The 26,563-nt window shown below is 37.0% G+C and overlaps 1 pseudogene; it reads right to left on the bottom strand.

The window, feature by feature from the left end:
* Positions 1–13,998, bottom strand: part of LOC138142444 (WW domain-binding protein 1 pseudogene) — a 51,609-nt pseudogene extending 37,611 nt beyond the window's left edge.
* Between the last annotated feature and the right edge of the window lie 12,565 nt (positions 13,999–26,563).

Here is a 26,563-nt window from a genome sequence, read left to right on the forward strand (position 1 = left end):
AGTTCCAGTCTTTTAAACGAGGTCATGGGTATTTAAAAGGAAACATGAACTGCTTCTCATTATTCAGTTGTCACTTTGTGCCTTAACCTTGATAACATGGGTATCTACAAATGGTGATATGAGAATGACAATAATAATAACTCTCACTAGTTATTACTCCTGAGTAACTCATTTAACTTCTCTGGGCCTAGTTTCCTTATCTATAGAATGAGCAAAATGAGCAAGATGCCATTTAACATTCCTTCTAGCTTCTAAATCTTGCGATTTCTAGGTAGTAAGGGAGGCACTGATGATTTCAGGCACAAGAATGATATCCTTGGGAGCAAATTGGGGGCAAGCTCCAATGGGAAGGATCATTTTTGTTAGAGTAGCAAGGAAGCAAAGATAATCTCCTCCTTAGGCCAGTCCAGAGGGTGCAGAAGAGCTCCTTTGGGGAGAAGGAGGATAGAAAGGGGAATGAATGCTTGTTGAGGCTCAGGAAGCTGAGGCAGGTAAGTCATTCAATGGATAGAATACTGGATTTAGATTCAAAAAGACCTGAGTTCAGATTTGACCACAGGCACTGACCATGTGACCCTGGGAAAGACATTTAAAATCGTTCTCATATTCCTCAACTATAAAATGGGAATAATAATAGTACCTGCCTCATTATGAGGATGAAATGAAATAACCTTTGTAAAGTACATAACACAGTGCCTGGAACATATTAGATGCTTAAAAAATGCTCTTTGTTTTCGTTATTGTTGTTTTTCCCTTTATCCTCAGAGCTAAGAATTAAGGGAACAGATCCAAGAAGAAGCAAGGTACCTATAGCTTTGCTGACTGAATTTGATGATTCTCACATCTAGACCATTTAAATAATTTAGTCAAAACTCTTTAGAATTACCTTTGGGAAATAAGCCCATGATGTAGCAGTGTCACAGAATTTGTCATCTTCTCAGCTCCTTTCTGCAATATAAGACACGGTCCTTGAACTTTTCCTTGGATTAGGGTCTGTTTTCTATAAGGTATACTCTTAGGTTCTTGGTATATAGAGTTCATTGTATGTATCTACATCTATATCCATATGTATGCATACATAAATATATATATATGCATCTATCTGAAGCAATGAAATCTATATGTATGTGTATATATACAACATATTTTATATATATATATCTAATCTGGACCAGCCCTACAGAAGGAAGACTTGCTGCCATTAGGAGTACCCTTCCCCCCTGACCCCTGTCTGTCCTTTCTCCCATTGCCCCTTGACTTGGGCTTCCTCAAAACTATCTGTCCACTTACACGGCTTCAATGAGATGGTAGTCACCAACCAATGAGACTGGTGAGGAATATGAGGGCTTTCCATTTGCTCTGCCAACTTGTCTTGCATTATCTAAACCTTATCATCTGTCCTGTTTCTGTGACCTCCATACCCACAGCATTGTTATATGGCCTAGTAATATAATCAGAGAACCCCTAGTGCTTATTATCTTTCTTTCCACAAATTTTATATACTTCTAGTCTAGTACTTCTATTCACCTAACATCCGAACGTATCAATGACAGCTTAGTTAAGTTTGAAGATACTTATTACTAGAGTAGTCACCCAGTTAGCTAGTGTCGGAGCTCAAATTCAAACTCAGGTCTTCTTTATTATAGGTCTAGGACACTCTTCACTGTACCACCTAGCTATCTTATTGGTAGTAGTAGAGACAAGGAGTGGGTACATTTGTCTCCTGAGTTACTTTTCAGATGTATATTTCTATGAGGCTATCATATTAAAATAAAGTTGTAACAACACTTTGAATTCATAGTAAGTTTTAGGCTAACCATATTTGTCTCATTACTTATTAATTACAATCCATATTTAGTAATTATAATCCAATTTTCTCTAATTCCTTGACATACATATCAATTTTTTTCCCATGAAAAATCATCACATGTCACAATGATTTTATAGATTGCTTGGTTCAACACTTGAAATAGATTTTCATGTTCATTTTTGGTTCGCTGTGCTTTCTTTTGGTACTGAATTATAAACCAGAGTGTGAATTGAACCAGGCAATAGGCAGCTTTCAGCTTTGATGGCCTAAATTACCTGGAGCACTGTGTCGGCACCCATTTCATGCATAGATGGAGATGGGCCTTGTTAGTCTCCTGAGTACACATACAGTTTGGGGATTGCTGCTGTATCAGATAGTGGCCCCATCTGCCATTTGGGATGTCTGTTCTGTATCCAAATTATAACATCTACTTGGCAGAATGATAGTGAGAGGGGATGCCTAAAGAAACATCAGCATGATAAATACAAGACTCAGATTACCTTAGAAGAAGGAAAAAAGTCATTACTTTGTTTCAGCAAAAGGTCATATATTTTGTATCTCTGAGCTGAAACAATTAAGTTCTTTACATGTATTTTATAAAGTTTTAGCTAGAGAGAAATTGTATATGTGGAAGGGATGAGTCAGATTAAAAAGTGATTTTATTTTGGGATGACAATATTCATTACCTGCCTGATATGAGATGATTAGTTGCTTAAAATTCCAGAAATGGCATTCAAATAACTAAACCTAGTGCCAGTTTTCAGCTACAAAGGTGTTTGATTAGCTCTAGGTTCCTCTGAGGTTAATGCATCAACAACATTAACAAGATATTTTCTAAATTAGCCCGAGGGGATTATTTCTGCTTTATTCTTTTTGTCCTTCCTAGTCTCCTTTTCTTAATTCGAAGCAAAAAAAAAAAAAGAAAGCAAATAGCCAGATATTTTCTTACAATACTGTAGAAAAACAATAAGCAAAAACAATGCCTCTACCTTCTAAAAACAAATGAAAATACCTCCCATAATTCCACAGCACTCAAATAATTCATATATGACAAAGATCTCTACATGAAACCCCTACTCCAGTGGGCAGGTGTACAGCCTAAGCTCTGTTTTCAAAGGCTAGTTTAGTACAGAACAAACTCACATAGGTCCTACAATGCTTGAAAGACTTCCTTTAAGGGTTTAGGAAATGTATTATCTTTATTATCCAAGGGCTACATAACTAGATTTAGAAAGGAGCAGTATTTACAACCTCCTAAACTAGGTAATGCCTTTTGTTTTTGTCTATTGTAGTAGAAAAGCATTAGGAATTTGGCAAAGTTCTTAATAAAGCCAAAAGGCATGGAAAGGGTAGTTATCATCTGCATCAGGGGTAAGATTGGAAGACAGTTCAAAGCAGCTCTTCTCAAAGCCTCTATTTAAGGAGGACCATCCAGGCCGGCTATATCTGCATTTCCCCCCCCCCCCCCAGCTGCTGGTTATACTCCCTTGGTTGTCACCATGCCTCTGGGACTGATACCCCCTCTGCTTTGAAGCTAACATTTCTATATTGTCTTTTGTGTTAGATTGTAAGCTCTTTGAGGGCAGGGGTTGTCTTTTTTTTCTTATTTATGTCCCTGGAGTTTAGTAATGAGCCTGGCACATAGTAATAATTAATAAATATTCTTGACTATTGACTTATGAATCAGTGTGAAGATTCCTAAAAACACTAATGCAAAAAAGATGCAGATTGGGTGTCTATACTTCCTACGTCTCTGACATTTTATCAATCAGAAAGGAGCAAGGGGAAAAGAAGAGGTCAAGGGGCAGAAAGATCTCTGCACAAGTATTCACAAACAGTAAGTCATAAATGTTCCTGTTTGCATGAAGGTATTATAGAAGAAAGACTTCTTAGCAAGGAGATGTCCAATTGTAAGCAAAGCTAGGAAAGCCCAAGGAAAGAACACCATAGATAAAGGACACACTGGTGCCCTGTGTGCACTGAAGGGACCAGATGGAAATGGAAGTTACCTAAAATGTGATCCTAGAAAGAAGGCATAAGTGAAAGAAGTGAGAATTTGGATTTCTTGGACACAAGAGAGAGGAAAATGTGAGAAGTGGCCAGAAGTTGAAATCAGTCCTTAAAATCTCTACTCTAATGTAAGATTTTATCTATTTCTGTGGCAGAAACCTTACAATATGGATCAAAATAAACTGTACAAGCTAATATGTTAAGAGAAGATGAAAAACTCCAAGTTTCATAACTGACATTTTATAGTACTTCAAAGTTTGAAAATTATTTATATGCATTATGTTCTATGATTCCTATCACAACTCTGTGAAGTAACTATTAAAGGTATTATTGCTTCCATTTTATAGATGAGAAAATTAAGGATCAGAGAAGTTATGTGACTTAAAAGCAAGGGCACAATGGAGCCTGTTCGGACTCACTATCAGTAGTCTGAACATTGAAATTTCAGTGTGAGCCTTTATACCTCAGAAACTGACAAATTCTACAAATCAGGAAGTGATTTATTATGTTGTGGATTATTCAAACTTAAGAAGAATGATGAGGATGATGCTAATAGTGCAGGTTAAATTTAAAATTGTGTCATCGGTGCATTTTTTTTTTTTTGAAATACAGTTGTTAAACATTTTTAGCAACCATGACTTAAAAATATTGGAAGTCATATTTAATCTCAGGTATTTCATCTCCTAAATTCAGCACTGTTTCCATTATAATACCTTCTTACAACAAACTTTACTCAGAAGACTAATGACTGAGCCCTCTTTCTCTCCTTGCCCCCAGGAAGGATGAATCATGGAATTTCAGTATCGGTGTAGAAATTGTAAGGATTTTCTAGTAGAAGACTAGGAAGGCTGGATTCTATGAGTAGGTTGCAGCTTCATTTACTTCAAGTAAAGATGATGAGCATTAATGAGTGCTCCTAGGAGAGATAGTTCAGGAAAAAAAGAAAAGAAAAAGCAAGAGGGAAATGGTTGTGGCCATTCTTTCCCTGACATGGACCATAAGTACTCTAAGCTGTAGTTCCAAGGGATGTATGTGAAGGACGATAGCCTCCAGAGACTTCTCAAATTTTAGAGCCATGGTAGGAGGAGTCTGATAAGTTATTAAATGTTTATATAAAACCTACTCTACTTTGTCTCAAGGCTTTGTCTCAGATTATTCCCATGAGTAGCAGCTGGATTTAGTGGAAATTTTCTCAATTAAGTAGGAAACACTAAGTTCTGGTTAATAGGATAAGAACAATACCCATAGCCATAATATCTGGGGCAGACGTGCTCTATTCTCAGAAAGGATCATTCCCCTAAGTCCCTTCCCATTCATTTGAGAATAGCAATGTTCCTTACACCTCACTTTAGGGAATGTGCAATGAAATTCTAATCAGTGGTTTCTTTTTCCTCCGAATGCTGTAAAACGACTGTGTATCTAATACCTGCCTTGCTGTACAACTATATAACCCAATGTCATACTCATCCAGCAGTCTCCCTACTATGCCAACAAATTGCTTTTCCTTTCAGTTTGACTTCTCATCTAATTTGACCTCAAGTCTTTGGACCGCTGGTGAGTAAAACTCTCCCTGGGATCTTTAAAAACCCAGGTTGAGAAATTCCTTAACAATACTACTCACTCCTATTGATTAAGGGGACAAATTTCAATTAAAAATCAGTAAATGTTTATGAAGCACCTACTCTATGCAAGATACTTTGCTCCAGACTGGGGATATAAAGAAAAAATGAAAAGAATCCTTCTACAGATGGGTAAATGCAAGTTAATTTTAGTAGAGAGTTAATCTAATGGAGAACTAGAAAGTCTTAGCTCAGAAAATGTAACCTAACTTGAGCCTTGAAGGACATAAGATTACAGTGGGGGAGAAATGTTTTGATAATGAGGCAGGAGAGAGAGTCTATATATGTAAGGGAATAGAGGTTGAAGATGAAATTAGGAATTTGGGGAATATCAAAGACAATTTATATGAAATAAGAGTGGAAAAGTAACTTGGGTTCATATAAAAAAAGATTTAAATGACAGGTTGAGAATGTTACCTAAAGGAAACAGGGAACCATAGAATATTTTTGAGTGACAAAGGTCATACCCCTAGTGACTAACTCAGGATATTCATACAATCAAATTTGTTTGAAAACCGAAAGTATTTTTAAAAATTTAATTAAAAATTAAAAATTAAAAAAATGTAATTAAAAAAAACTGTTTAAACAATTGTTATTTTTGAGACCAAGGGAGTCCTTAATCTCTTATAAGAAGATTCTGCCAAACTATATATCTATCAGGGCAACCTTTCTGGCATATATACCTGACCATAACCAAAACATACACACACACACACACACACACACACACATTATAGAGACAGTAATGTGGACTGGTGGGTTGTTGTTGCCATTTGTAATCAAAGAGGACCAAAATGACATCAATACATTGGGATCAATGTGCAGTGTGTCTGATTATGGCTAATCAGACCAACATGAGCTTGGAAGGTTCTACCACAGGTTGGGCACAGATAGTCCATATAAATAGTTAGAATGGAGATATCTCTAAATTTGTGCATATAACATTTCTTTGAGCTACTGCAATATCTCTAAATTTGTGCATATAACATTTCTTTGAGCTACTGCAATATCTCTAAATTTGTGCATATAACATTTCTTTGAGCTACTGCAATTCTACTTTGCTCATAGCGCACAGTACCTTCTTTGATGACAGCATACCATGCTAGGAGGTCCTGTGCCAGTGTCTCCCATGTCTCACAGTTGATTCCAAAGTTCTTCAGAGATACCCTAAGAACGGCATTGTATGGCTTCTTCTCACCCTCATGTGAGCATCTGCCTTCTGTGAGTTCTCCATAAAATAGTCTTTTAGGCAAAAATATGTTTGGCATTTGAACAATGTAGGAAGTCTATCAGAGCTGTGCTTTCTATGGTAGAGTTTGAATACTTGGCAGTTCAGCTCCAGAAAGGACCAAAGTCTTCTAGTAAAGAATAGTCAAAGAATAATCGAAGTAAAATGGACTTCAAAGGACATCTTGGCTAAAGCTTATTTAAAGTCACACAGGTAGTGAGCATCAGAGGCAACATTTGAACTCATTTCCTCTGACTCAAAAGCCACTGAACTTTCCTTTCCACACAACCATATTGCCTGCTTAGCTTATCTTTATGTTCTAACTCCATTTTGTCTGTATGCCAAACTAGAGACATCCCTAAATTAGATAGCTGTCTAAAATTTGGAACTGTGACCTCAGTCCAGAAAGAGGGGAATAAAGGAGTTAATCTTGACCTAGGGGCACTTGACCTGCCTTTTCTTAGCTGCTGGTAATGGCTATGAATAGTTGTCAGTCTTTCCTTATCATTCAGTGGTTTTCACCATTGTACCTTAGAGGACAGGAACAAAGTTTGTGAAATGCCCAGCAAATATGTCACACCAGAGGATCATGAATTTATAGCAGAAGGGATACTAGAGATCATCTAGTCCAGTGGTGTCAAAATCAAATAGAAATATTATATTCACTTAAACCATAAATTAATATTATCAATGTTTGTATTTTTATTTAAACATTTTCCAATGTTTTTCATAATCTATTTTATTTTGTCAAATATTTCCCAATTACATGTGAAAAATTAGCATTCATTTATTTTTCAAATTGAGCTCTGAATTCTTGCCCGTTTTTCCTTCCACCACTCCTTAAGAAGACATGCAATATAGGGGGTGGCTAGGTGGTGCAGTGAGTAAAGCGCCAGCCCCGGAGTCAGAAGGACCCGAGTTCGGTTCTGGCCTTAGACACTTAACACCCACACAAAAAAAAAACCTAGCTGTGTAACCTTGGGCAAGTTACTTAACCCCAATTGTGCTCCAAAAGGCAAAAAAAAAAAATTATAAAAACGGGGCGGCCAGGTGGCTCAGCGAGTAAGAGCACCGGCTCCAGTGTTGGGATGACCTGGAGATCGAATCCCGGGCTTGGACACTCACCACACCCAGAAATAACTGGCCGTGTAACCTTGAGCAAGTTACTTAACCCCAATTGCTTTAAAAAAAAAAAAGAATACATGCAATATATTGATTATACATATAAAGCCATGCAAAACATTTCCATATTAGCCGTGCTGCAAAAGATACACACCCTCCCACATACACACAAAGAAATAAAAATAAAATTTTAAAGTATGCTTCAATCTACATTCAGAATTGAACAGTTCTCTCTCTGGAGGTGGATGGCATTTTTCATTGTGGGACATTTGGATCATTGTTTTGATCAGAATAGGTAGTCATTGATAGTTGATCATCCTTATACTATTGCTGTTACTATCTACAGCTCTACGTTCTGTGTACAATTCTCCTGGTTCTGCTCACTTTGTATCACTTCATGTAAGTTATCCTAGGTTTTTTCTGATATATCATATTCTGTCACAATCATATACCATGATTTGTTCTACCATTCCAAATTGGTGGACATCCCCTCAGTTGCTATAAATATTTTTGTAGAGAAAGGTCATTTTCATTTTTCTCTGATCTCACCAGGATACAGATCTCATAATGATATTGCTGGATCAAAGGGTATACACAGTTTTATAGCCATTTGGACATAATTCCAAATTGTTCTCCAGAATGGTTGGACTAGTCAACAAATCTAACAACAGTACATTAGTGTCCCAATTTCCCCACTTCCCTCCAGCATTTGTCATTTTCCTTTTCTGTTATGTTAGCAAGTCTGCTGTCTCAAAATTGTTATAATTTGCATTTTTCTAATCAATAGTGATTTAAAGTATTTTTTCATGTGGCTTGATAGCTTTGATTTATTCTTCTGAAAACTGACTGTTCATATCCTTTGACGATTATTCAATCCCAAATGCATTTTAATCTGTTTGGGGCCACACTCAATAACTTTGTGGGCATAGACTACATGAAGACCCTGAGTTTGATAATTCTGAAGGAAAAATCATGTCATTTAAAAAATTATTTTGTTTTCAATTTGTGGAACAAAGCAAGCATTTCCATAATAGAATACAATTAAAAAAAAAGATGATTGCATATGAAACTGTAAATCTACCATGTACAACTTGCTGATGTCTTCAATCATGCCATTTTACTGATGGGGAAACTGAGGATGGACAGGTTTAGAAACATGTTTATAATCTGTAGGTTGATGAGTGACAGAGTCAGGATTTGAACTCAGAACTTCTCACTTCAATTCTAACATTTGTTCTATTGTATCATATGGTTTGGATACACCCATTGGGAAGCAAGCACAGAGGAACACAGTTAAGTGACATAATCAGAAGACACTCATGGTCCCACAGTGTTGGAGGAGTGAGTTGCCCCTCCATTTTTGTTTGACTATGTCATTCCCTTGCCTAAGAAGCATGAACAGTTCCCATGCTGTGTTTTGGACAAAATGTGAACTCCTCTGTCCTTCCCTCCTCAATATGCCTTTGACCTATATTTCTATGATGTATTATAGAAATTTTTCATTTCTTTTTATTCCTCCTGAAATTTTTGATTAACATTAACCTTACTTAAACTGACCAAAACATGGCCCATGGGATGTGAAAATTTACTTGAGAGCCTCCCTGACTCCTTGGCAACCTGTAAATCCTCATCCTCAGTCTATTTGTGAATTCTCTAAATGTAATTTAAACTGTAATCTTAGTTTACCTATAGAGTTTGTTTGATAAAGTTTATTTGATCAGGGGTTGCATGAGATTATAGCTAAGTAAGTTTGTACACCTTTTATGATATTGAAGGAAGTATGAGATTATGGATCTACCTTCTCTAACTTTTATGGCTTTAGAGGAATGAAAAAGATGGCAATATGTAAATGAATTATTTCTCTGTCATACTGATGTAATTTTTTCTATAAGAGGGCTTGTGAGACTCCTAATTGAGGTTCAGTTTTTTCTCAGACCTGAATCTATGCTTGAGCATAATCAACCCAAGTTTTTACATCTATACATAATTTCTGTGTTGTGGTAAATATATGTTTGTCAGAAGATACACACCATGTGAACTGAAAGAGGAGATATTTTTTCCCAGAAGATATGATTATGCAATACCTACCCATATGCACACCATTCCCACCAAAGTTATTGCTTTTTGCTGTTATTCATACAACAAAATCCATAGCTCTTCGTGATGTCTCTTCTAAGCACCTTCATGCCTGGGACACTCTCCCTACTTAACTCTGTCTCTTGGAATACCTAGATCGCTTTAAAGCTCAGATAAAGTCCTAACTCCTTACAAGACCTTTCCTTATATTGCCCCAGTTGTTAGGGTTCCATATTCACTCTGTATGTATTTTGTTTATATCCTATATTTAATTTGCCTTTCTATGATTTTACTACTTCTTCCCCTCTCTACATCCCCTGCAATTTGAGATCCCTGAGGAAAGAGACTGTTTGACTTTAGTATTTGTATTAAAAATGCTCAGTACAGCAACTTGTATGTATTAGAAGTTTAATATTTTTGTTGTTTTTTGTCCTTTTTTTCCCCCAGGGGACCAATGACATCACAGGTGATGACTTGTGACTTGAATTTAAGTGAGGCAGAGTTGCACAACACCATTTACTGAAGGACAAGATGAAAAACAGACACATAAGTGAGATAAAGTTAAAATGGGTCACTTTATTCAATAATAGAAAGTATCTATCATCTATACTGTCATTAACTTTATGAAAGAAATCTCAGCTATGAATAGCTTGGAAAGCAGACATGTAGGTTAAAAAAGTTATGACTACAGGAACACATCTAGGACATTTCATAAATGTTGAATAATCACATCTAGGATAAAAGGATTGCTTTGAATTCAAGGAAATGGACTTTTCTCTAAGTTGAAAATGCAAAGCATGACAAATGTATGAGCAGGTTGTCTACCTTCTTTTCAGGAACAGTGGAATAATATCTTTAAAAGTATGGGGAAATTTTCCCAATGATATTCCTATAAAAGTCATTATTATTAGACATTTGGAATTCATGTCTTAAGATTTACTTTGTTTCCCTCATAGGCTTTCTCAGTGAATTTATATTCAATCTTGTACATATGTACATATCTGAGAGATGAATTGTAAGCTTCTTGAGGCTGGAGTCTGCATGTAATTTCATCTTTTTATCCTCAGAACGAAACACACAAATTGTAACTAATAAATATTCAGTAAATGAAACATAAGCTTATCAGTCACTGACAGACCTCATTATCTGACAATATAAATGAAAATTAAACTCTTTTTTTGTGTGCATTAGATTCAGCACAAGTTTGTAGAATTTATATAGTTTGGTATTTATAATTCTATTTCAAATATAACAGTTGGCCTGAGATCAGATGTCAGAAAAATGTGATCACTGAATAAGCAGGCATTCTAGTCTTTCAAATGGAAAGTTGGATACATAACATACCTGGACTGTTTCCTGTGATTAGTTCATCTCTTAAGATTAATATAACAGAGGCTATCACAAAACCTCAATCCTCAATCCTTTTAACAGTGTGAAAATAATAATTTTGCATGCTTTGCTCACTTATTGGTTAGAAGACACATTTTCTCCAGTGTCAGAAAACTAGGCTCTTTCCTTCTAAATTCCTAACACCTTTATATCCATTCCTTTGTTATAAATTTCTTCCATAGTCTGTTGTTGTGTTTAATAGGCTATTTTCTAATTCTAAATATGAAGAAAATATTTTTTTAAAAAAGTTCTGTCTTGCTTTTCAGTATGACTTAATTCCATTTTTACTCTTACCTTATTTAAAAAAAATCAACCCATTTTCTAACTTGCCAGCAAATACTGCCTTAGTTCTTCAGACTCAAACTCTTCTTCCATTACACCAAAATAGAAAAGAGTCCTTGAGTATGTCTTGAAATTACAGATTTACTTCTCTTGCCTGACAGTGGGAGCCTCATTATCTCTTACTCTTAAATGTTAAAGGAAATACAAAATCCTTGCTTAGGTCTGCTATGAGTTGAGATTAAAGTGAAGCAAATGTCTACAGAAACAGAGGAAAATTGAACAATATGTTTTTTTAAGCTGAAAAGGGATTGAAATACCCCCAAACTCCACACAACAATACACAAATAGGCAGAAAGGTGCTCTGACAGGTCCCTTCAAGAAGATCATAGGAAAGAAAAATCAGTGTATTCTTTCTTCAATTTGACACCAATGGTGAGATACTTTACAGTATTAATGTCTAGAAGACAATCAGAACTTAAGCTTTGAGCTGTGTATGTGGTATATTCTGGACTACATAAGAAAGCTTCATTAATGTTTAACCAGATACCTGGTTAAATTCTATAGAGTCAACTTGCCTGGAAAAATGAAGACACAGAGGGACAGGGAAATTAAAAAATATATGTATTTGAAGGTCTGCCGTATGAAAGTAGGATTTGATTTGTTCTTTTTGACTCAAGAGAGCAAAATTAGGAGTATAGGAAAAGTTGTTGAGGCAAATTTTGCCTGCATCTTCCTTGAGCTGTACAGAAGTGAAATGGGTTTGCCTCAGGAGGTAAGAAGTTCCATTGATTAGAAGTCCTCAAGCAAAAACTAGTTGACCATTGGTCAGGCATGCTGAAGTGGAAATTTTTCTTTCACATTTGAGCTATATGAGGTGGTTTCTGAAATCCCTTCCATATCTGAAATTCTGTGATTTTAGGAGGACTGAATAAGTTCCTTTTTTTCCGCTAGTGTCTTTGTTATCAATCAACATTTACAAATGTGAAAAACCCACACTTGTGTCCCAGTAAAAAATGATGTAACAAGCACTATCTTAGCACTTACAATTTAAGAGTACTAGGACTTCTGTAGTGTAGCTAGTCATAAAAGATAGCACAATTGATCCCTTCTTTTGAAGCAATGCATGTATATTGTTTATTAGGGGTTTCCTAATATAATGAAGGGTTTATAGTTTTTCCTTGAGCCTGCTCACTGATCTCCTCTTGGTCCTTTTGGGACTAATAATAAACACTGACCAGATAGTTTTCTGAGTACACTTACCCCTTAATATTCTCAGGTTTCACATTAGCAGTTTTGGTTATTCACCAGTTGGCCATTGATGATTAAATGGGTATTTTGGAGATTTGCAGTGCATTGTGGAAAATCACAGACAGCACCTGTATCTAAAGAACATTTAAAAATAAATTAGTAAAAAACAAATGCATAAATTCTGAATATTATTAATCTATATTATCCTTTACTGCTATAAGTATACATACAGAAATTTATTATAAGCACAAATTTTGTTAAAAATTTTGGTGAACTAAAGAGTACTGGCTACACTTTCTCTTTGGGAATGCCTCATCGTTGTCTCTACCATTCAGATTCAGTCATGTGATTTCCTCCTCAGTGATTTTTCTTGCACTTTTCATAGCAAAAGACTCTGCATAGTGTGCAAAATACTAATCTCTCACATAGAAACTGCAACTTATTATGGGTACAGTGTGTTCTTTTATTTTTGTGTGTGTCAAATAAATATGATCTGAGTTATTAAAAAAACAACAACAACAAAGACTTGAGGTGGGACCTAGAGTTATTCATGGTTTTTCCACATTCACAGCTGTCCTGCACCCCTAACCCTGACAAATGGGGAGGGACGATTGTATAATCAAGTCTGAAGGTTTGCAACAGAGTTAAGCTAAATGACCTATTAAAAGACCTAAATAGCTCAGGGGCTCTTTAGTCTCTGACCTTGGCCTCAGAAATATGGCATAAAATTGGACAGAACAACTTGAAATAGAAAACTCCCTCATTTAACCTTGGTTCAAATCTGTTAATGGCATTCAAGGAGCTAAGGAGTTTCTTTTCTTTAGTTTGACTCTTAATACTAGAATCCTGTTTTTTTCCCCTTTCTCCCATGCCCTTCTTCCCAAATGAATCTACTATGAAGGATAACATTCTCAGTCAGCCATTTACATTTACAATGCACAATCTACTTGGATTCAGTGTGAAAAATTTCAGAGGACAAAATATATATAGAAATGTCAACTGTGGTGCTACGCTGAGTTGCAGATTTCTGCTTGGCATGGCAATGCTTAAATATGACTTATTTGGTTACATCCTTACTTCTCAATCCACATTAAATCTTATAGTAAATAAATGTAATAAAGCAAGGAGGAAATATTTTAGGAGCAGTCTCTTCTTAGCAGGCCTATTCAGCCTGCGACTTACCTGTTCCTGATCATAGTTCCTTCAGCTCTCATTTACTCCTAACCTCCATTTAGCCCAGAGCCACTTTCCTTCCATTATTACTTCATCTAAAATTTCCCATGAATGAGCACATAGAAAGCCCAACATGAATTAATAAGATTTATGTAATTTTGCATTATTTATTGTGTTTTTCTTTTTCATTTCTATAATATAAATCTCCATGTGTCAGTACTTGAGAGAAGGGAGGTGGGGTGGTGTAGGATAGAGATGAAGCAAGAGAAGGGCAGAAAGGATTCTCAAAATGACAAGTCATTGGTAAGGAAGTAGAAGAGGTTGATGGACCATGGAAGTCTATATAGCACAGTACAAGGTTCTGATCAGAATGTGCACATTGTCAAGATGGCTTCCTGTTTTTCAGAATCAAAATAAAAAATCAACCAAACTGACATTTTGGGGAAGATAAGAATATGAAGTTAGGAAGCTCTCTTGCTTTCAGTTAAGGGGAGGGCAGTGTGTGTATATGTATGTGTGTGTGGTGGGGGTGGGGGATTACATTTTGTAGCAGAAGGAGCAGTGAACTTGTAGTTATGGAACCTAGGTTCACATCCTTAATTTTACGATTTAATACCTCTGTGATTTTGAGGAATTTTCTGGCCCTTCATATTCTTATGTATATAGATAGATAGATAGGTAGGTAGATGATAGATAGATAGATAGATAGATAGATAGATAGATAGATTGACAGACACATAGATGTGTGTGTATGTGTATATATGGTTTGATAAGATAGCCTACCTCTAAAGCAGGAGTTCTTAACCAAAGATTGATAATCTGGGCAGTCTATATACTTATATGGGGGAAATGTATTTTCCTACCCTCTACCTGGTATTTAACATTTTGTTCAAATAATTACTATTTTATTCTAGTAAGGGATCTAAAAACTTCAGCAGGTTGCCAAAAGCATCTATGACACAAGGAAACTTTGAAAGCAAACCAACTCTGTTCTAAGGTTTCTTATAGCTTTAGACCCATCATCCTGATACTTTGCTGTATTTTGGGCAACTTCACTATTTATATCATCTATGCTCTGTGAAATATGCTCTGTGGTCTGATTCTTTATTTAATACTGTCATGTAATTCAGACTCAAGATCACAGAAAGGATCACTTTCACATGAATATTGTTGCTTTATTGTTTTATGAAAGAAGAAATATAGTTCCATGCAAAGAATGGGGTGAGAGAAGTCACAAGACCTAGCTGTGCCGTTTAGCAGCTGTGTGTCCTTGGAGGAGGTATGTAAACTCTTAGAGCCTGTTTTCTCTTATGTAAGATGAGGAGAACAGTACCTATCACACAGTGTTGTTGTAAGGATAAAGTGACATAATATATATGAAAGTTCTTTCAAAACCATCATTTGAGAGGGAGTAAAGAGCAGGATGGTTAGAGAACTGGCCTCAGAATTAAGAAGCGCCAGATTCCAATGCCTCCTCTAAAGCATCTATATGTGACTTGGAGTCAGTGAACCCTTGCAGGGCCTTAGGAGACTCTCTAAGGCTAGAAGTTGCAGAACATATGCAGAACTACATTACCAGAGTGACTTTCTTCATGAGATCATCCCTATACCAATGGAGTGATTTCTTTGCCTATCTCTAGCACTTAGCACAGTGACTAGCAAATAGTACTTAATATAAGGTTGTTGCCAGATTGAAATTATAGGTGTGGTTGAGCAAGAAATAAAAGAAAAAATAAAGGAAGGAAGGAAGGAAGGAAGGAAGGAAGGAAGGAAGGAAGGAAGGAAGGAAAGAAAGAAGGAAGGAAGGGGAAAAAGAAAGAATAGTAGAGTTTGATGCAGGGCAGTGACACCACTTTGGTGTCAAAGCAGGCTGAATACTTTTGACTTAGAAAAGTATATATTAGCATTATCTATGTTCTAATTTTCCAGTCTTATATTATTCAATTTCATTAATATTATGCTATAGTCAAACTGGACTAAATTCACAGACATTGTAGGGGATTTTCCATTTCCACTTCTTTCTTCTCTGTTTCCTTTGTTACCTGTTGAATTATTAATTATCACATACTTAATTACCCATCCTTTTCAAATGCCAAGTCCTCCAGGAATCTGATCTCTCTTTTCTGTTGAATTGTTTCACCTCAGACCTCTGACACCAAACTTTATTTTGCACCTCCCTATCCTACTTATTCTCTAATGTTATGTAATATAATCATCCTTGTTTATGCCTTTTTCCTTACTAGACTATAAAAACTACAAGTTTGGGAATTATGTTTATTAGAAACTTTGTGTATTAGATCCTTTCATAATAATTTTTTTCATATTAAATGATTAAAGAAAATGGTTAATAGATGCAAATATTTTGTGTGATGGCTTATACTGCATCTACCTGAGGTCTGAGGCAGAATACTCCAGGGGATTGAGTGATGATTACATTCTGTCTCAGGATCAGTGAAAGCTTCATTCTTGACAATAGCTACTGCAGTTTTTCCTTTTCACAATGATATGCTTGCCTCAGATGTGTAGGAACCTGGGCAGTCAGTGGTTTTGGGATTATGTAATCCCCATGGAATACATGGAATTTATGTATTCCTCATGGGCAGTAACATAATTGAATCTGACTTGCTCCCATGAACATATTCACTGGAATTTGCAAAGTCCTTATTCTTTACTTTGGGGTTTTAGGTATATAGCATTCTAAATGTCACGAGCATATTTCTTTTTGACCCCCCATGGCTTCATTTGTGTAGCCCCTGCAAACCTTACCATACATCATTACTTCATAGTAACAGCCTAGTCAGACTTATTTATCATAGTACAATTGGCTTTTCTCTTCCCTTTCAGTAACTCCTGCAGAGGTATGACATAAGACAGAATTTGGCCCCAGTGCCATAACCATATTGTGACTTAACTCTGAGTTGTACAATAAAAGAAATAGGTCTCTTAAACAAAAAGGCTGAAGGGTCTTTTATTGGCTACACAATAGGTGTCTGGGTAAGTGAAGAAATAGCTGATTATAGAGAGTGTCACTACCATTTCTCAAGCCCCACTGAGTCTTGTAATATGTATTGACCAGGGATAGATGTGTTTCCTCTCTGTAGGCCACACTTTCAGCAGATTTTATATTTCTCTAGTGTCAAATAGACCAAATAGATTTTGATCTGACATAGGCAGCTGCCCAGAGGTCTCTTTATCTGTGACTGGCATTAATGCTAATTACATTCTAAGTGACCTGCAGGATCATTTAGCTATTTTTCTCAGCAACATTTTGAGATAGCCTCCTTCTCTATTAGGTCCAAATATCACCTACACAAATGTACATATTAGCAAATGTATTCAGGGCAAGATGACACACCTTATTTCCTTTTAAAATAAAGTGAGAAATCCTAATGATAGTTGTATGAGAATACAGATATTTTTATTGACCTTTTTCATGACAAACTCATTAAAATTACAGAAAATCTTGGTGGTGAGTACTAGAAACAATAAATATGGGAAAATGTAGAAAAGAAGCAACCAAATTAGAATTACTATAAGGAATATGTAGTACCTGGAACACCTCCTCTATAATGAAGTGCCCCCAGAAAACCAGTCCCAGACTCAATGTACTTGGTGGTCTATATCAGAGCATGGAAGCCCAGTTGATGTGTTTTCTTTTATTCATCAGCCAAAGGACAAAATTAGCTTAAAAGAAAGGCATTTCATAAAATGATATAATGTGTAACAATAGAACATTTCCTCAATGTACCCAGGTAAATACAGGTAAGGAACTTCCTATTAGATTCTGGGCAGGTCTTAACTCCCTTAGGAATTAGTTTTCTCACCTGTAAAATGAGATTGTTGAACGAGATATTTTCTGCATCCCCTTCAAGCTCTACTATAATCTTTTGGGATGGTTAGTATGTATACTTGAAGGGGCACACACATCCACTCAAAAATGTATGTGACCAATGCACATATAGAAGGGTAACACATTTCTAATACTTTAGGTCCTCTGCTGACTTCTAGTGATGCTATCACACAGCTCCTCAAGGGCTTCCTCCTTGAAAGCTTACTTTCAGGTGGTATGTGGTCTGCCAAATGTGTGGTCTCTGCCAGTCAGTGCTCTACTGGGATCTACCAAGTACTATTCTATTGGCTTTATGTTTGCTACTTGGGATTGAACACTTAGTTCTGGACTCTCCTTGGGTTCTCTGCTGCAGCCATATCCTCCATAGCATCTCCTGAATGATCCAAATGGGGAAGGGGCTTTGAAAGATACCTCAGGCTTTGGTGGGATTGTAAGATTCTTTGCATTTACTGACCATTGATCATGTTCTTGTCAATGCCATATTTCAGGACCTACAACCAAAGTTCCCTCTTGGAGATGGTTTTGATTGCATTCTGGGAAACCTCTTGAACTCTGATTTAATTTTCCTCCTTGATGAGGCATTTCCCTGAGGCCATAAGCCTTTCATTATAACTAGGCCCAAATCTCTGTTATTTTAACCTAGCCTAGCTCTCCATTGTCCAGTTACTTTCCACCCTTGATCCTGTCAAAATATCTATACCCAAATCTGTTACCCTTAAACTAGCCTAGTCCTCCAGTCTCCAGGAAGCCTTCAGCTATTTCCCTAATCATTCCGGGAGTCTGACCTCAGTTCCATAGAAGATCCTCCTTACCTCTCCTCAAGACCCACCCCAAACTCCTCTTCTAGACCACCCCTAAATCCTCCCATAATTTTTCTATATATTAAATCCATCTTACCTCCATGAAGGGGTTGAGATTAATTTAGTGTAGACACACTCTGTGTCAGATTATTCTGGCCTGCTTGTCAATACAAGCTTCACAAATACTTAGGCTCCTTAAGAGTCTACCCATTATGGCAAATCTTTAATAAACTGTGCTTTTCTTTGTCTGAGAGAAGACTTGAGTCGAATTCATTCATCAGGACCCAGCATGTTGTTATTGTGTGGTCCTTAGAAACCCTAAACCTCAACAGTGTCATCTCCTTCTGCCCACCTAGCAGGGTGGTTGGCTCTATGTCTTCTCTCCACACATAGTTAACCACACAGTACAGTTGTGTGCTTAATCCCAACGTTCAAATTTCACCAGATGATCAGCCCACACTTGTGTAAGTCTGAAACCATTCAGGTGAGATTCTATACAGAAGGCTGAATCTAATAGCCTCAGAAAGAGGCAGCCTTAGGGTATAGAAAGCTATGGGAGTACAAGGGAGCAGAGAGGAGCTGAATAAATTCAATCTATCAAACCCATTTTCTTTATGAACTTAAACCTTCCCTTGCATATCCTTATCTTCAAGCTGAATACAAGGATAATTCCTCTTCACTAGGTTAGATAGAAATACCTCTTTATTTTAGTCACCTAAAAAGGGACAAGAAGACAGTTTATTCCTTCCAGAAACCCTAATAAATTTAGCTAGCTATGTATAATATGGTCCTAAGAGAATTTTGGGGGGTCATGGAAATTTAAAGCTCAGAGACTTTCAGCATTAGCTTTATCATATTGTGCCCTCAGGAGTCATTGCTTCAGGGATTCCTCAGACTTCCATTTGAACTTCTCTGATAACCTTTCCTTCTCGGTGGTGGAGAGTCTACCAACCTACAAGTTGTTCCTTCAGGGAAGAGTATCATTGGGTACGATGACAGGATAAGCCTAAGACTGCTAGTCCCTTACTGTCTTAGCTGGAAACAGAACTTCTGAATCAGAGACCACAGGGTGGGATCCTGGCTGGGGCCCCTTGTTCCCTAAATTCATCAGAAGATAGCCCTTCACTGGCTCAGTCAGCAGTTCCGTTAGCTACCCCTCAGCTTTCTTTGCATGGCCCATGAAAGCTGAGAGCTCTGTCTATTGCTGCTGAATACTCCCTCCTGGTTTACTTTCTGCACTGGCAGTTTACTGATTATATTGCCAGTCCAACTTCTGCAGCAGGCAACAACAACCAAGGAATGCTTGCCTTGGCACTTTCTTTACCCTTCTGGGCAGCTTCCTCCATCTCCTGCTGAGCTACTTCCTCTTCCTGAGGAAAGATTGCTGCTGTGCCCATGGGAAGAATATTCCATATAAGATCAGGAGTCCTCTGGTCAGAGGGAGTCAGGAGTTGTCCCACTCTCTGATCACTATCCCCTCTTCCTCCTTATTTTCAAAACTCTTCCTCCGATTTAACCACAATGAAAGTCATGAGAATTTCTCTTATTTTGTCTCAATCTACCAAGACTTCCTTCTTAGCATAGGTTCAATTATGGAATGAAATGAAGCACTATCAAGTCACTGAGCATTTTACAAAAGAGGAGGTTTACTTTGGCCTAACATGGGAAGGGCATGAAACAAGGATCTAATGGAATTTAATTTCTCTGGATTTGTTGTGGTCTAGGGGTGCTGGGAACCCCAGAATTCAAGGGCAAAAGGTGTGTTGCCTCAAAAAAATTTGACTCAAACCTTCTTTTGGTCAGAGATAAGGTTTATTAAAACACCAGTAGAGGTGGTATAATGGTCATGGAATTTAAAGATCCCCTTGTATTGGCTTGGTTTTTGGGTTGTGTTGAAACCCAGAGTTTGTGAATCCCACTTGTGGAATGGACTTGTTGACATGAAGAGAGGGGGCTGAACTGGTAGGAGCTGATTCCATAGATTTAGAGAGAGGCCCAAGCAGAAAGAAGTCAGAAGAATTTTGGGGAGCAGCTTTGTGGAGGCAGAGAGAGAGAAAGAGAACTGTCGGTCAAAGCTACCCATACTGTTGAGGGCCAGTTAGAGCTGCGCAGGACTTTTAAGAACTGCCACCCAGAACTGCCAAGAACTGAGGAGGCATAACTGTGGTACAGGCATTTTTTCTCTCTGTTTTGATGTTGTTTTGTGAGATTCGTCTGCTGGTAAAGGACAATGCTGTTGTTGCAGAGGTTCTGAAACCTTGCTGTTGGTTCAGAAGCCCTGAAGGAGGATGTTTGGTTGTATGTTTACAGAAATCCTGGAGGAGGGTCCTGCTAATGTTTTCAGGGCTCCTGAGATTGTTCTGCAGGTAGAGAGTGAATTGATGAGGACACTGGCAATGTATATTGTGGCTTTAAGTTTTGTCTTCCTAGGAAAAGAGACTGCTGAGAACTTGCCTCAGGTCAAGATTAAATTAAAATCATTTTACAAATTAATATTATTTATTTACTATATTATTTATATTACTGTAAATGATCTATATTTTTATAATTTATACATTTGTTACATATTATAACAAAATAATTTGTAATATAATTTAACATAATGTTAATTATATTAAAACGTAATTTGGAAACATTTAACAATGAATGAATGAATGAATGAATAAATAAATAAATAAAGATAAAATGCAATATAGATAATGCTAATTTGTGGTTTTCCAAGACTATATGCAATCTGCAATGACCTTAAAGGATAGTGGAATGACATAGACTGTACCCATATAGGTAAATGCCTTTGGGCAATGGTGACTAGCTTTAAAAATTGTCACACAATGTGGCATTCAAGAAATATATAATTTCAAAGAATGATGTGTCTGTCATATGGTGGAGAGAGTAAAACAGACAAAGACAGAGAAAATATGGATTAACTAAGTGGTGTGATGACATCTATGACCTGTCAACTCTGGTTACAAATGATCAAAGAGTCACAGAGGTTTTGCAACCACTGTTAACTCCAAAAATGCCCGAAAGCTTGCGTGGGTTAAAAGCAAAAAACTTTCTTTATTCCACTGGGGGAGAAAAGTTAGAAATGTGTCAGGGCCTCCTCTAGTACGAGACCTGAGGCAATGGGGCTAAACCTTATTTTATATATTTGTGACTCTATAAAGAATCAAACAGTACAGTGTAGCAACAATGAAGAGGCACAACAGCAAGATTGAGACAAAGTTGTCTAGTGACAAAAAGTCCATTTGTAGCAGGGCTTGATGTGTGGGCCTGTTGGCTCTTGCCCAAGCTCAGGGGAAATCAGTTCTGTGATTTAGCTGCAGCAGAGTTTGTCTAGAGTGCAAAGGATTGTTGTTATGCCAAGTTCAGGGCACAGTTTGCTTGCTGGGCCTTAGCTCTGAAAAACAGGGTGTCAAAAAGACAGGGGTGATTTTGGATCCTGACAGGCACTACTGCAATATCTGCATATTGGGAAGATGTTCAATGAAAGATTGGTGGGGAAGCATATTGGGTTTCCATTTCCATTGTTTCATGCATTTTCAATGACTATCCCCATTTCTGGAATTTCTCCTTATCCTGGCTTCCTTCAAGAGACAACTCAAAAATAATAATTAGCAAAAGGCTCTTCTCATTCACACCCTCTCACTCCCACTGCTAGTCCCTTCCCTCTGAAATGACCTTCCATTTACACTGTATATATCAATATAAATACATATATATACACATATGTGTATATATATGTGTGTGTATATATGTGTGTGTGTGTGTGTGTGTGTGTGTGTATATATATATATATATATATATATGTACATCTTGAATGTGGGGTATATGGGGTTTTCAGGAAGACTAGCATATCTGGAATGAGGGCTTGCTGAAACCTCTGCTCATTCACCTTTGGTGTCTACCTGATTCACCCACTAACTTGTGGTTCCAAGAAGCTATAGAATGTGCAGCAATCACATCCCAGTAAACTGCCTTAGTTATGGGCTAAACTAGATTGAGGCTAACCCATGGGCCTCAAACCTGTCAGTGAGTTAGGGTGGTGTTTACCCCAAGCTTGTAAAGACTTTCCTTGGTGGAATGAATAGATGAGAAAAATTTGTTCCAACAGTCATGAAGGTGAATGAAGCAGGTACTATGGAACACTTAAAGCATCAAAGATGCCGAGATCATTCACTGCATACCAGACCATCTCCTTCATTGTGACTTTTGTCCTGTTGCTGGGACTTCAATGATAATGGAATCAAGAATGAGGTTGATGAATCAATGCAACTCTTCCTCACTTAAATCCAATTCACAAATGAGTCAAAACATTACCCATGATATCATTGATCCTACTCAAAATGAAAACAAACAACAACAACAACAATATATCTTAAATGTACAGTTGCCTCTCTCCTTTAGAATGTGAGGTCCCTGATGTCAAGAGCTGTATTTTTTTAACTTTCTCTATATCTCCAGTATTTACTATAGTGCCTAGCATCTAGTTGACAATAAATACTTTTGACTGATTGGCTTCTTAAAGGGATACCCATTTTGCAGGGCATATTAAAAAAATAAAAGTTTTCCATTACATGAGCCTTAAAAAATATTCTTGCATCTTTACCTTCTATTAACACAAAAATCTGCTCTAATTATCTTATTCCTTTAATAATGATAACTGGAAACAAGTTTTACAGAATAAAATCTAGAACTCAAATGCCAATTTTTTCTACAGGAACCCTTTCCTGATCCTGACCTTCCTTCACTACCCCTGTCCCTTCTGTGCCCCAACATCACTTTTAATACCTTTCCCTTTAGTGCTATCTGCTATCTCCTTTATAGTTATCTTGTATATATGTTTTTTGCATATGTGTTATCTTCCTCACTTGAATATAATTCCCCTGAAGTTAGGAATTCTTTTTGCCTTTTCTTTGCATCTCTGTTACTTAGCTCAGTGCCTGGCGCATCATAAATACTCAATGAGGATTTGTTCATTGATTCATTATAGAGATCAAAATGTATACTTTCACCTTCAGCTCATCTATACGGAAATAAAGAGTTAAACAAAAACCTATCAAGTCATTTTTAAAAAATGCGTACAAGAGAATTTGGCAATTATTCATTTCTTAAAATTAGACAGAAAAAGCAAAAGTTACTGACTTTAAGAGAAATCATTTTTCCCCCCTTGAGGCTATTTCAACTCTAATTAATTAAATTGCCCATGCACCTTTCCTTTACATTTACCTCCTCAAATAAAGAATATTTCATTCTCAGTTAGATGGTAAAAATAAAACAATATAATTATAATTAAAATGTAATCGAATCCCTACATTTGAGTGCAATTAAATACACATTTACAAATTGCTGTCTAATTTTCTTAATGCCTTTTTAAAGTAATATAAGCTCATTTCCAAAGCAAATCAATAAAAATAACAAGAAACAAATGGCCTTCGCTATTTTCAGAATGGCAAATGTACTTTCATTGCTTTACATCTCATCTTTAACTCTTTCATTTTCTTAATATATAAATAATTTTTATCCCCCAAAATGAAAATAAGTATTTATAGGAATAAACATCCACACAAACACACTAATCATGATAACAATAATAATAATAATCTTTGCATGTTTCCAGAGCTCATATTGAAAGTAAAGGAAGCACTCTGAAGAAAGAAAGAGAGGAAACATTCATATATGTAAACATATTTATCAGCTCTCTTTGTGGTGACAAAGAACTAGAAACTAAAAGGGAGCCTATCAACTAGGGAGTGGCTGGGGTCTGAGTTTCAGGAATTAGAGTTTCTGAATAGGAGATTGATGTAAATAAGAGAGGATCTTGAAGGGAATTTAGAAGAGGATACCATAGAGGCAGCTAGGTGGTGCAGTGAATAGAGCACTGGTCCTGAAGTCAGGAGAACCTGAGTTCAAATCTGGCTTCAGATACTTGGCACTTAGCTGGCTGTGTGACCTTGGGCAAGTCACTTAAACCAATTGCCTTGCCTTTTGACCCTCCCATCACCCCCAGAATGGGAGGAGAAAAGAAGAGGATGCTGATGTGGTGGAGCACACTGAATGAAGCCTGTTGCTTCATGTTGTTGCTTCTGTTAGTAAGCATTTTAATAAGTACCTCCAATATGCCAGGCATTGTGCTAAGCACTGGAGAGAAAAATAATAATGATGATGATGATGATGATTATAATAATGGCAAAAACACAGTCCCTGCTCTCAGGGAGCTCGCAATCTCATGGGGACACAACATACAAAGGACTACACACTATATACAGGATGAATTAGAGATAATCATCAGAAGAAAGGCAAGATAATTAAGTGGGATTGGCAGTGGCTTCCTGTAGAAGGTGGAATTTTGTCTAGGGCTTGAAAGAAGTGGGGAAGAAGAAATAAGGAGATAAAGAAATTTCCTGGCATTAGAAACAGCCAATGAAAATGCTCAGAGCTGCGTGGAATGCCAGTGTCACTGCATCATAGTGTAAATGGTAGTGGGAGAGGTAATGAGTAAGAGAGCTGTTAGGGTCAGAGATGGAAGGGAGTAGGTTATGACGGAAATTTGAATTCTAGAAGATTTTATGTTTGTTCCTGGAGGTGATAAAGAATCCCTGCAGTTTATTGAATGGGGGAGCAGGGGAGGTGTCATGACAACATCACAACTGTACTTTAGAAAGATCACTTTGGCAGTTGAGTGGAGAATGAATTGAAAAGGTTAGACTTGTGACAGGTGGATCAGTCAATAAACAAATGAACAAAAAGTCACAGAGGTTATGCGACTGCTAGTTCTAATAATACCAAAGAAGTCACACAAGTCATCACAACCACAACTAAATCCAATAAGTAAAAATAAAATGAAACAAGAAATAGATCTAACAGTGGTCATAAGCAAAAAGTTTCTTTATTCCATAGGAAGAAGGAGACTAGACACATTTGCTGGACCTCTTATAAGAGGAGACCTCTTCAGTGTGACCAAATCTCAACACATATAGCAGTGGTTACACAGTGAGCCAGCCTGACAATGACAGATAACAGCAACGGTGAGGCAAGTTTGATTCATAGCAGCTCTTTATGACCAGAACATGGGTCCTGCAGGTGCTTGTCTTAGCTCAGGGACCCCCTGAAGCTTGTATGGAAACAATTATGGGATTTTGTTGTGATTTAGTTCATCCAGAGGGTGAGCAGAAAGAATTGTTGTTATGCCAAGTTCAGGGCACAGCTTGCTTGCTGGGCCTTAGCTCTGAAAATCAGGCTGTCTCCTAATAGTAAACATAGAGGGGTAAAAAGAGAGGCATGGTCTTGGCATGGAGATCTTGACAAGGTATAAGGTTATGAGGGCCTAAACCAGAATAGTGACAGGGTCAGAAGAGAGAAGGGGGCATATGTGAGAGATATAAGGAAGGTAAAATAGGCAGATCTTGGTGACAGATTGGATATGAGAGTGAGAGAAAATAAAGAGTTGAGGAGCCAGGGTGACGAGAAGGATAGTAGCACCATTGAGAGCTTCATACTTTGGCTAATTGGTTTTAGCAAGGATTTTGGTTATTGCAATTGGATGGCAAAAATGTGGAGAAAGGTAAAGTGAGAAGGGGCTAAAGACAAACTTTGTTTACTTTACAATTTTACTTAGGACCAGCAATATTATTTTTTACTTTTAGAAGAATTACCAAAATATCAAATGAAAACAAGATGTTGTGGGTCTCTGGTGTTTCTAAAAGAGACAAAAAGGATATTTTTCCTTCTCATAAAGCTGAAAAAAATATTGTGTATGACAATGAAAGGCAGTGCCGCATCATGGATAAAGACTGATCCTGAAAGTCAAGAAGACCTCAAGTCAACTTTGACTTTGTCCCCCAAGCTAAGTGACTCCTGACAAGTCATTTAAACTCTGTATGACCAAGCAAGTCTCTTAAGACTAAATTGGAAAACAGTTCATTTATATTAGAAGTACTTTCCTCACCGAAGGTT

Source organism: Petaurus breviceps, unplaced genomic scaffold (assembly GCF_028583685.1).
Source record: "Petaurus breviceps papuanus isolate PSGF00001 unplaced genomic scaffold, PetGlider_PUasm1.0 90579, whole genome shotgun sequence".
NCBI lineage: Eukaryota > Metazoa > Chordata > Mammalia > Diprotodontia > Petauridae > Petaurus > Petaurus breviceps.